A 12,210-nucleotide genomic window follows, 5' to 3' on the forward strand; every position below is an offset into this window, starting at 1 on the left:
ACAACAAGTTCCAAAGAAAGCTAAAGGTATCTTTTATGTAATCCTATTATAACCATGACATTCACACAACCATAATACATTTATTTTTATAGTTTAAAACCTTATTCCTTCTAGCGTAATGTCTTCTTTTTATGGGATATTAAGGGAAAACAAACAAGACAGGATAACATTTAATATTTGTAAAATTCTTATATGTTGCCCTTGTATATGCTTTCGTTGGAATCACAATAGTACATATAAAACTATAATTTTCAAGGTTTTTGGGAACATACAAATCAAAGATCACTAAAACAGATTTAAAAATTAATAGATCATACATTAAAAAAATGAATAAACGTAAAAAAAATTCAACTGCTTTGCATATAGATTAGTCTCGAATTTCAATTATTTGAGGTACGCAATAAACGATATTTTAGCTTTTGTTTACGAAAATAAAATAATATACAACATTCACAGACTACCACATCTCTGCAGCTAATATTAACAGAATGGCCAGAGATGAAAGAAAACTAATCCGATTTAGGAATAAACTGTAAACCAATATTGTCTTTCATTCCCTGGATGACATCATCACGAGGAGGAGTGAACCTGCTGGAGCAAGATCAACACAACGCCATTTTCACCGTCTACAGACCCGGACACATGACTCTGGCCTGAGATCCAACTCCTTTCCTGTAGTCTCTTGTCATACATTATAATAATGTGATTATACTTGTGCGTTTGGCTGCACTGTATTTGTGATCCTGCTGTTGAAATCAGATCGCCAGTGGCAGAAACTACCCCCGTCGCTCCGGAAGACACAGAACCGGTCAGACTGTCCGATCACAGTCTCAAATCATCGCGCTAAGTTCGTTAAAAATTATATTAACTTTGAGTGTGGTGGTGGGAGACGAAGAAACAAATCCTCTTACGCTTGTGAGTGATCTGGATGTTCCGGAGAACGGTAAGATTTGCTTATCATGCTAACCGGCTAACATTAACTGGCACGCTTAGCTTACTGGGAGTGTCAGTCTAATGTTACCTGTTGTATTACAATGTTTACATCGCTTTAAACGTGACCGATGGTATTCCCTCTCGTTTATGGGGTTGACGGATGTTTAGAGGTTTGATGTTGATATTCAGATGTGTGATATAAAGAGGATGTCAAAGGACAGAAGCCGAAGCAGGCCATGACATGCAGCAGACCAGTGTTACTCTGTCACTGCACCAAAGAGCTGTTAGTCATTGCACCAGAGACCTGTTTGTGATATAGCCCTAAACTAACCAGAACATCAGGGTAAGACAGTATTAATTCATTGTAAGTCATTGCACTAAAGAACAGTCCATGATGTAGGTTTAACTCAGGACATCAGTGTTAGTAACTGCTTCAGTTAAGAAGTCTGTAACACAACCCTTAAAGTAAGTGAGCGTGAACTCAGATGTGTTTATAAGCTATATATAAAATGCATAATTAAAAATGTAAGGTTGATTTAGATTGATGACATCAATAGATGCATCTTAACTTTTAGATCATTGGCTATCTTGTTATGGTCGTCTCTATTCATTTCAAATAAATGAAAGTGGTGAAAACAACATATGTGAGCTTGTCAGACCTGTCATGTGATGAATAGCATCAACCCAAACTATGCACCTTAAGGAATTTGGTGTATTTGTTGTAAATAATACATAGCTTCATCATTTCTAGCCTTTATGCACTTTGCTGGTCTGTAACTCGCATATTTGTTTCACTAGCTTTCATGAGTGTCGCATTTAGGTTTGGTGTCATCTATGGCCACGAGGTGTATGGTGTTGTAGCTTTTTTGATTTGTATGCAGGTGGTTCGCTCTGCTCAGTTGATGTACCGTTTGTCTTTGCTCACTGAAAGCTTTTCTGTTTTGGTGGAGGGGACGCAGTCTCAGAGCAGTGAGTCTCAGGATGTGCCGCCAGCTGCGAGCTCGGGGTCCACTGCAGTGGCCTCTCAGTGAGAAGGTGGCTCGTTCCCCTGTGATGAATCAATGGGACGGTTATAAATTTGACTCCACACGGGAACACAAGCAGGATTTATAGCAAAGGCTTGTGCTGCAGCGAGGGTGTCAATAAACGTATGATTGTCCTCTGGCATGTTATGCTGAATGGTGGGATTGGCTCCAACTGGATAAACGGATTTCAGGGGAATGGATTGATGTTATGCTAAACACACCATTCTGTATAAAACTGTGACGTCTGATTTTTTTCTGACGTATTTGGTATATGTATGTATGTATGTATGTATGAATGTAGGATCACCTGAACTGTTGTGGTTCTGGTTAGCTGGTATAGGTTTGAAATTAGATATTGATATAATAAGGTGGTTAGTATGATGCTTAATACACGCATAATACAGTAAATTAACAACAAGCTGAAATAACATTTCTAAAGGAAGTTAACATTTAACTTACGAAACATTTCATTTCATCCATTTTACTGAAATTCATACAAAATTCTAATAGAGGCATAAGTAGAGACAGTACACCTCGTTTTCCATTTTAAGCTGATAAGACAATTGTTGCATTGCTGCATTTAATTCATTTTTCTTGAATACACAGGTTGTTTCTCTTCCTCTATTGCTTTAAAATACACATATAAATATACTTCCTCTAAATGACAGTGGAAAAGAGGAAAGTTTAAGGGTTACGCCATAACATTAGCAGTGAAGGTTTCTAAAGACTGGTGTGTCAGAATATTTAGAGCTCATTGGAATGAAGCCCTACACAGTGATTTCTCATGGCTGAATCTCTCCCACTGCAAAACAACACACTGAAGACAGTGAAGGACACAGACACCAGTCTGAGATGCTCAGTTTTAAGATCAATAATTACAGTTGTGCCATCTTAGATTGAAACTTTGAAAGAAGATAAACAGTGTCAGTGCATACTAGAGTCTAGATTGTAGAGAATAAAGCCAGTCTATACTATTCTGAAATATCATACTACAATACCATACTATTATTACCTGTTTATTCTGTATCTACTAGGGGTGTCACAATATTCTGGGGTGTCAGTTTATTTTTATAACCATGGTTATTAAATTCAGGTTATAATAATACTGATTTTATAATTTCATAAATAATCTAGCTCTGGTATTTTGTAGTAGCAGCTGTTTAACATTTTGTCTAAAGAGTGCTTACAAACTCTCTCCACCTCCAAACACTTGAATGCGAATCATTGCCAATGACAAAAGAAAATGAACAAAATGAAAGAGGAATTTGAATGATTGCATTGTTTTATTTGAGGTTTTTATTTCAAACAATATCACGATAATATAGTTGAAGTGAATTCTTTTGGCTACAGTAAATAAGTCCGATTTTGTCAAAATCTGATATTGTGTAACATGCTTTGTTTACCAAGCACAATATGCAAATGTTATGCATGAATTATTTGGATGGCCTTCTGCATTTGCCCGAATATACAAAGTACAAAAAAACGAAAACTGGGCACTCTTTCCCACAAAGTGTCACGGAACCCTACAGAGAACGGACAATGAATGAATTGGAAGACTGAGTATATAAAGAGTCCGGCTGATGAGGGTTAATGAAGGGCAGGTGCGATGAGTACAAACACGGGACAGGTGCAGGAGCTTGGGGCGTGATGGGAAATGGAGTCCTTGGGGGAAACACAGGAGAAACAGGCGTCAGGACAGATGAGACTGTCCATGCATTCCAATCAGCATACTTTCCAGCCTAATAGTATTGGAAAGTAGAGTTAGTGTGTCCCAAAGATTCCCAGCTTCTACTTCAGGTAGAAATTCGAAGTGCAGAATGATGCACACACTAATGGCTGATATTACCCACAACTAACCGCGAAAACTGATGCGTCACTAAATTAACAATTGTTAGTATACAGTAAACCTTACATACGAAATAATGAATGAATAAATACCTTAATGGAAAGAAGAGCTGTATTTTGATGTGTGTGACAGTTATCGGCCACAATATTGTCTATGCAACAACGGCCACTTCTGCTTCCAGTGAGTATGTCCCGGTGTGTGCAATCTCTTTTGCCATGTACTCAGAAATGCTACTATTAGTACTACTAGTACCTACTATTCCAACACAAAAACAGTCCCTACTATTAGGCATGCCGCAAAGTATAAGTAGATGACTTGGAACGCAGGGTGTGACACAAAGCAGTGCACTAGATAATTGAACTTATTTTATTGCTTATAATTTTGTTTTTTATTGAGACGAGATCTAAATTAAACATGCCCTTGTGACATGAGTATAATACAATTTGAAATGTTTAATATTTTTCTTATTTACCAAAAATTCGACATTAAGAATGGTTTGTATTCAAAACTTATCTGGGAGTTAAGTAGATGAACTCCTTTAATGTGATAAGTAATTATCACTTCCTGTGACTTAACAGCATGAATGTTCTCATAGTTACAGGCATGATCAGTTTGAACCTTTTTCCTCTTGTGCTCACAAGAGAATATTTTCACATTGACAGGGTCATGACTCAATTCAATTCAATTCAATTCAAGTTTATTTATATAGCGCTTTTCACAATGTGTATTGTTTCAAAGCAGCTTTACAGGGGCAAACAGGAACAACAGAAAAGTTAAAACACAGCACAGTGCATGGTATTTATACAACGAGTAAGTTCATTCTAATAAATAACATCTAATTTCTAAATAAATAAATAAATGAATGAATGAATGCAGTCTCCCGGTGAGCAGGCCAACACTGCCCTGCTGTGGCGAGGAACCCAAACTCCAATGATTGATTAATGGAGAAAAAAAACCTCGGGAGAAACCAGGCTCAACCGGGAGGGCCAGATCCCCTCTGACGTGTCATAGCTGCACTCAGACTGGTGACATGTGATTTTAGTTTAGCATTTAATACCAAATATTGTAACTTCAGCATTAATAAGATAAATAGCCCGTCTTTGCTCTTGGTTGGGGATGTAGTGGTCTGAGCTGGGATGGTCCGATGGTCATATTTCTCTTGGCAGCTGGTGGAATTGCCTTAGATGGAGCTGGGATGGTCAGTCAGTCTGCAGCTGTATCTGGTGTAATCTCAAATTGGGGATGGGCATCTATCCGTCGTCTGGACATGGTGGAACTTCTTCCTACCTCGGGATGGGCATGGGGATGGGCATCTGTCGGTCGTCTGGACATGGTGGAACTTCTTCCTACCTCGGGATGGGCATCCCGAGGCAGAGGCGGAAAGAGAATAAAGAGAATAATTAGCGTAGCTGCTGTTCATTAACTATGCATTAAGTGAAAGCTTGGCTGAAAAGATGTGTCTTTAATCTAGATTTAAATTGGGAGAGTGTGTCTGACCCTCGAATAGTATCAGGAAGGCTATTCCAGAGTTTAGGTGCTACGTATGAGAAAGCTCGTCCACCTTTGGTGGATTTTGTTATTCTAGGTGTTGTCAAAAGTCCTAAGTTTTGAGATCTCAGCGAGCGTGATGGGTTGTAACGTGATAAAAGCTCGGTTAAGTAAGTAGGTGCTAAACCGTTCAGGGCTTTGTAAGTAATTAAAATAATTTTAAAATCAATGCGATACTTAATGGGTAGCCAGTGAAGCGATGATAAAACTGGGGTTATGTGATCGTATTTTCTTGACCTAGTAAGAACTCTGGCAGCTGCATTCTGAACTAACTGTAGTTTGTTTATCGATGATACAGGACAACCACTAAGTAGAGCATTACAATAGTCAAGCCGTGAGGTCACAAATGCATGAATAAGCTTTTCTGCGTCTGCAACACATAAACTATTTCGTAATTTGGCAACATTTCTAAGGTGGAAGAACGCTGTTTTTGTGATATTTGAGATGTGATTTTTAAATGACAGGTTGCCGTCTAATATAACGCCTAGGTCTTTAACTGTATTTGTTGGAGTAACTGTGCAGCTTTCAATTTGCAGGCTGTAATCGGAGATATTCGGTTTACTTAATTTTGGTGCTATAAGTAATATTTCTGTTTTGCTAGAGTTTAAAAGGAGGAAATTACTAGTCATCCAATGTTTTATGTCCTCGATGCACTCTGCCAGTTTGGATAGCTTAAAGGAATCATCTGGTCTTGATGAGATATATAGCTGAGTATCATCTGCATAACAGTGGAAGCTAATTCCATGTTTTCTAATAATGTTGCCGAGGGGCAGCATGTATATGGAGAAAAGCAAGGGTCCTAAAACCGATCCCTGTGGTAATCCATAATTGACTTGCGTAAGATTTGACGATTTCCCATTTAAATGGACGTATTGATATCGGTCTGTTAAGTAAGATCTGAACCATTGCAGTGCCTGTCCCTGAATACCGATATAATGGTGTAAACGATCTAGTAGTATTTTATGGTCTACAGTATCGAAAGCAGCACTAAGGTCAAGCAGGACTAAGAGTGAGATGTTTCCTTTATCTGAAGCAATAAGAAGGTCATTTGTAATTCTAACGAGCGCAGTTTCAGTGCTGTGATGCGGTCTAAAGCCAGACTGAAACTTTTCGTTCATGTCATTATTTTGTAGGAAGGTACACAGTTGAGTTGACACTACTTTTTCTAGTATTTTAGACAAGTACGGGAGATTTGAAATCGGTCTATAGCTTCCAAGTTCATTTGGGTCTAAATTTGTTTTTTTGATAAGAGGCTTAATTACAGCCAGTTTAAAGGGTCCTGGGACATGTCCTAGATTAATAGACGAGTTGATTATGTTACAAATGGGCTCAATTACAGCAGGTAGTAACTCTTTTAATAAAGTAGTCGGAATGGGGTCTAATAAGCATGTCGTCGGTTTGGATGTTGCAATAATTTTAATTAAATCTTCCTGATTTATAGGAGAAAAACACTCTAGCTTTTCTTTTTGGGTGACGGTTGAAACTAATTCTTCCGACAAACTTGGAGGTTTGGTTTTAGCTATGTTGTCTCGTATTATTTCGATTTTCTCGGTAAAAAATTTCATGAATTCATTGCTACCAAGGTGCGGCGGAATACCCAGGTCAGGTGGAGTCTGTTTGTTTGTTAATTTAGCAATTGTACTAAATAAAAACCTTGGATTGTTTTTGTTATTTTCTATGAGGTTACGGAAGTGCTCTGCTTTTGCTGCTTTTAGTGCCTTTTTGTAACAGCTCTGTTCTCATGACTCATGTTCTGTTCAATCTCTTCAACGCACTCTGCTGCTTTTCAAAGCACAACTTCCTTTTTATTATTGCTTTTTCTTACTGTCTCGCACTCTTCATATTGAGTAGTGAAGGATGGATTGCTGTCATTGGTTATGGTTATTGACTCTAAACTTGAGTTCAGCCCTCGCTGACAGGCAGTGTTTGTGTGTATGCAGCGCTTAGTGATTTTTAACTTCCCTTCAGCGTTTCACTAGTAAAAATGTTTACGTTTTGTCGGTTATTGTAAGAGCTCTAATACTTTCAGATTTTATGCACGCTTCAAGAAATTCAGATTTTGTGTTTAGGTTTTATTTGATTTTTTAGGATTCATTGTTTGCATTGATTTCAGATGACGAAATCTGATCCATTCTTTCAAGCCTTTATTTTCCTGGCTTGTTCGTAAATATTTAATGAACACAATTGATAGGAGCTCTTATTTGTACTGTACACTTCAAACCTTTCAATTTCGATTCCTCTCTTCATAATAGGACTCTAACTATAGATTATTTTAGTAATCGAGTATTCTACCAATTATTCCATTTATTAATCGAGTATTCTGATAAGTACTTTTTTTATTAAAGAGGGATACTAAATATTCAAGAGAAAATAAGACGGGTCTCTTAAAATGAACAACTCGTTTGTTTCCTTTTTAGAAAAATGTACATATTTATTGCTGAAATTGCATACATTAATATCTGTGGAAACTAAACCCATTTAGTACATTCAATTTCCATATTCCATTCAAAATGCACTATAATACAAATATATACATAAGAAACATAAATAAAAATAGAAATAATCATTTCAATGGTAAACAACTATCTTCATCTTATGCATGATGCATTTAGTCTACCTAAATTAATTAACATTTTTCAGAGTTCAGTTTTTTTATCTTTTACTATTAAATAGGGATATATTTGTCCACATATAACTACTGTAGTTAACCGGACTTTGATTGAGGCAGGTTGTCGTAAGACACTTCATTTTTAATGGTGTGTTGTCGTTTTTTAGCGCAGTTGCGGACAAATCCATGTGAATCACGCGTGTAGCACGTTAAACTGTGCAGTTCATTCACTCAAACACGCAAGACAGCCAGATGGCATGTGTTAATAACAGGATTTGGCTTTCACACAAACAGCTGAGCTGTTCAGACTACATGACTTGCTCTCTGTGAAGTCTGGAGTCTTTAAGTTGTTAATGTGTTCACACTGCGTGACACTACGTAAATGATCTGCAACGGGAGGTGGCACACTACACGAGCGGTGAACAATCACCCAGCGACTCAATCCGGTCCCCATACCACAATTTGTCTAGGAAAAACGCGAGAAAAAAATGCAAAAACAGGAATTGTTTATGTGAAAATAGGCATCGGAAAGAAATTTACGTTTTCAAACTGTTTGCTTGATGATCTGCTCGGAAAAACTAGAAAAAGGAAAAAACAAAAAGGATATGGGTGAAAGAGTGGTTCAGCATTCGGGGGCAGTCACTTGACATCACGACGACAGCTCCAGATATTTATCGTTCTAGACATTTTGTCTAGCGTCTGCGAGGCATCAGCGATGCATCAGGGAGCCTCTTTTTCTGAGTCGCTTAGTGGTTCACACATAATGATTGGTGAGCACTGATCGCACGCTGTTTTGCCCCCGATCACAGCCCGACCTGACGGTGAGCTCAACGACTTGGAAATCGGTCTTTAAATCATGTAGTGTGAACTTAGCATAAAACTAAGTAAAATAGTTATGCGCCATAACGTCTCATAGAAACGTAGCACAAGGACAAACACACTTCACACAAACAAGTGGCTCTGTTTAATGCACCTGCCAAACTGTATCGCATGCCTGCTACAATGGTAAATACATAAAATTATATGTCGCACTGTACAGCCATGGGCGCACATGTGTTTAAACAGCCACAAAGGCCGCGTTCAGCCTTTGGACATAATACGCTCTATGACGCGCACTAGTCAGACAGGATACATTTTGCCGACTGAAGTCCTAAAAGTTTGTTTTCAATATAAGGAACGTACCAAGCACCATGTTCTCTCACCATTCTAACGCTCACACACTGTTTGTCGCACCTTTGGTGGTTGTCAGCATACATGAAAACCGGTAGATTATTTCTGTCATTTATACTGCAGCGTCTTCTGTGTTTTCATAACATGTCCAGAGTTTTGCGGGCTGTGCGTCGGTAATCATGGTCCGTGGGGAAACGCGGTGCACCGTGTGTACTGTAGTTAATTGGATTAAACCAAGCTCCGAGGCCAAAAAATTGCCTCAATGATTTTTTGTATTTGACTTACTCTAGTTACTTCTAGCCTTCATAAACACTGCTGTTTCCATAATGGCTTCATGTGTGGTTTTTATGTGTTTTTGTGGATAGTTATAATAATGTTTAGCCTTCTCCCATCAGCTCAGAAATAGCAGCGCTCTCTACTTCCATTATCCGCCAGTTATTATTCCTGAACGCAGATTAGATTACCTGTTACCTTCTCATATGCAGTTTTAAGTGTTTAAGGCGGTTATGTGTGCTTTGAAGAGGGATAACATGATCCCAGAGCCAAGCTTTAAAGGAGACATTTACACTTCAAACAGAAGCAGGAAATCTGCTCAGTTTTCCTATGCTCTCGCTCTCTTTCTCTGGTACCTTAGTTCTTAAAATCATCTGACCGCACACCGTCATAAAGAATAGGATCTCAACATGTTTAAGATTAGTGCCACATTTTACATATGAAATGTATGCATTAAACATTACATTGGACAGTTTTTAAGTGTTGTTGTTGGCCGGTTTATTTAAATAGGATGTACATCCGCACATGTGCCTTTATGGACATGGCTCATCCAATCAGACTTACTATCTATGGTTGTCAGTTTTTGCTTTTTGTTAATCAAACATATAATTTATTCTTTATACAACAAGATCAGAGAAGAACTGTGAAATTTGTCTTTTTAAATGCTCTGTTTTTGCAGCAGTTAGCGTTTCAGTTCCCAGCATGCAGTTTTGTTTCCTGCATGGTGGTTGTCACATGACTGACGACTGGCTGCTTTTTAGATCACATGAACTTCTGTCGTTTACTTCCTATCCTCCCTCACAGGAATACAGCATGGGTCCGCCTATTCTTGACTTTAGGATTGCAGGGAGGAGATTGAATGCTTGCTTGCACCAGAGTCAGTAATACGACCGAAACAAGGAACATTAGGACATTGATTCCAATGGATAGACTTTCCTATCATCTTAGCTCTACCCTGGATAAATTGCACTTAAAAGGACAATAATACCTGGTTCTCTATTCTTTTTTTGTTTTCCTAACTCCTTGGGGGTGTGTTTCATCATCTGTTTTAGCAACTGAGATCTGTCTAAACAGGTGAGGTGTGTCTTGGCAACAACAAGGACAATTTGCTTTGTGTCATATAAGCTATTCTGTGTTATACTCTAGTCCAGTTTTTGACGTAGGTTTGCACTGTCATAGGAATGTTATCAAATTCATAGTAAATCATACTTCAGATTCATACATGCATACAAATTCAGATTCTTATATTTACAAATGTGAACCTGATAGCTGGTCAGGGGGAGATATGCTGTATTTGATACAGTATTTGTTGCCTTATTTGACTTAAAACAAAAAGGTGAAAAAATCATAGACTTACAGACTTGAAGATGCAAGAGGCTTAAAAGTGGTCTCGGTTGAATGCTTTGAATCCTTTAGTAACATCTCAGATCATCCCTGAAGTCACAAAACAACACATTAAAGACACTAAGAGCACCTCGGCACTATCGTGGTGTGTTTTGCATGGACAAGCAATCTACTTATCTATGTTAACCCTGTCTGAGATAACACCTTCACCACATTGATGTCCATTCATTGGCAAATCAAATACCATTAAGTGTAGTGTTCAATGTTTCAGGCTTTGCAAGTGGACTAAGTAAGCAGATTTACTTCATACAAGCCATGCTACAACGTCTCATACTCATTATGCAGTCACATACATGTAGACATGTGACGGTATTAAAAATCTTCTTACATTTTAGCATGATATATAGTTTTGGGATATACAGTATTATGTTGAATTTCATCTTTTTAAAATGAATCCACAAATTAATGAATAAATGAAATTAATTTACTGACTCAATGTGACTTCACAATAATATGTGGCTGCTGTTGTATTGGATGTCTGCACTGGAAGCTTCAAATACCAGAAAGAAAATTCCTTGTTTGTGTGAGCACACTTTGCAGTAAAGCTCTTACTGATTTATAGATGACTTATTATGCATGAGATTTGCATTTCTTTCCTGTGTTGTCAATAAATATAGGAATACTGTTTCAAACAAATAATAGTTGTGTCATGTACCTTTCATTTATTGATTGCATTGAAAAAGGTATAGTCTTCTCGTTGTAGGTTGAGAAAATGTGCCCATATATATTTCTAGAATTATGCACTGCATTTAAAAATATTTAGCTAATTTACAAAAACAAATTGTGTTGAATACCGACAGTAAGTCTACATACGTGTGTGAATGCTACATGAAAGGATGGGACATGGAGCATCTGGATTAAAGCAAAGAAAAGAGTTTGATAGATGTATGGTCCAGTTGAAATGGTCACAGTGCGTGTTAGGTCCAGTTCACCATGGTGTTTTATGGTAGTTGGTCCGGAATTCATTCTCTTGCCCAGAGCATTGGACGATATGTCAAGTTTTTTTCTTTAGCTCACATTTAGTGTGACGTTTTCTTCAAAGCATGAGAAGAAGAAAAAGAATAAAGGTCGATGGAGAATGGAGTTACTGATACAGATAACTAAACTAGAAATGATGATAATTAATAACATTTAGTCTTTTATCATTATAAATGACTAATGTGAATGTGTAAATTCAGCTAGACCTGTAACTATGTGAACGAAAGTTGGCTATTTTACTGTTAAACTGACTTCTTCAGTTCATTTTAGGCATGAATGAATTTTTTATTGACAATCATCAGTATATAGGTAAAAATTCATAATTTATTTAGTATCTGCATCATTTGAAGGGATATTTCCCAAAACACGATCATACACTTCATGTCATTTCAAACATGTATGACTTTCTTTCTTCTACCGAATAA

General features: G+C 37.6%; 1 protein-coding gene across 5 annotated transcripts in view; it reads left to right on the forward strand.

Moving 5' to 3' along the window:
* The first annotated feature begins 582 nt into the window (after window positions 1-582).
* Window positions 583-12,210, forward strand: part of klc1a (kinesin light chain 1a) — a 34,838-nt gene continuing 23,210 nt past the window's right edge. For 4 of the 5 annotated variants that reach the window (XM_056761375.1, XM_056761378.1, XM_056761377.1 and 1 more), the window contains exon 1: window positions 583-943. The gene's annotated coding sequence lies outside the window, so the exon portion shown is untranslated. Of the gene's footprint in view, window positions 944-10,340; window positions 10,478-12,210 lie in introns of those variants that run through there. The other variant, XM_056761376.1, reaches the window with a different exon arrangement.

This window comes from Triplophysa dalaica, chromosome 11, assembly GCF_015846415.1.
Source record: "Triplophysa dalaica isolate WHDGS20190420 chromosome 11, ASM1584641v1, whole genome shotgun sequence".
Classification (NCBI taxonomy): domain Eukaryota; kingdom Metazoa; phylum Chordata; class Actinopteri; order Cypriniformes; family Nemacheilidae; genus Triplophysa; species Triplophysa dalaica.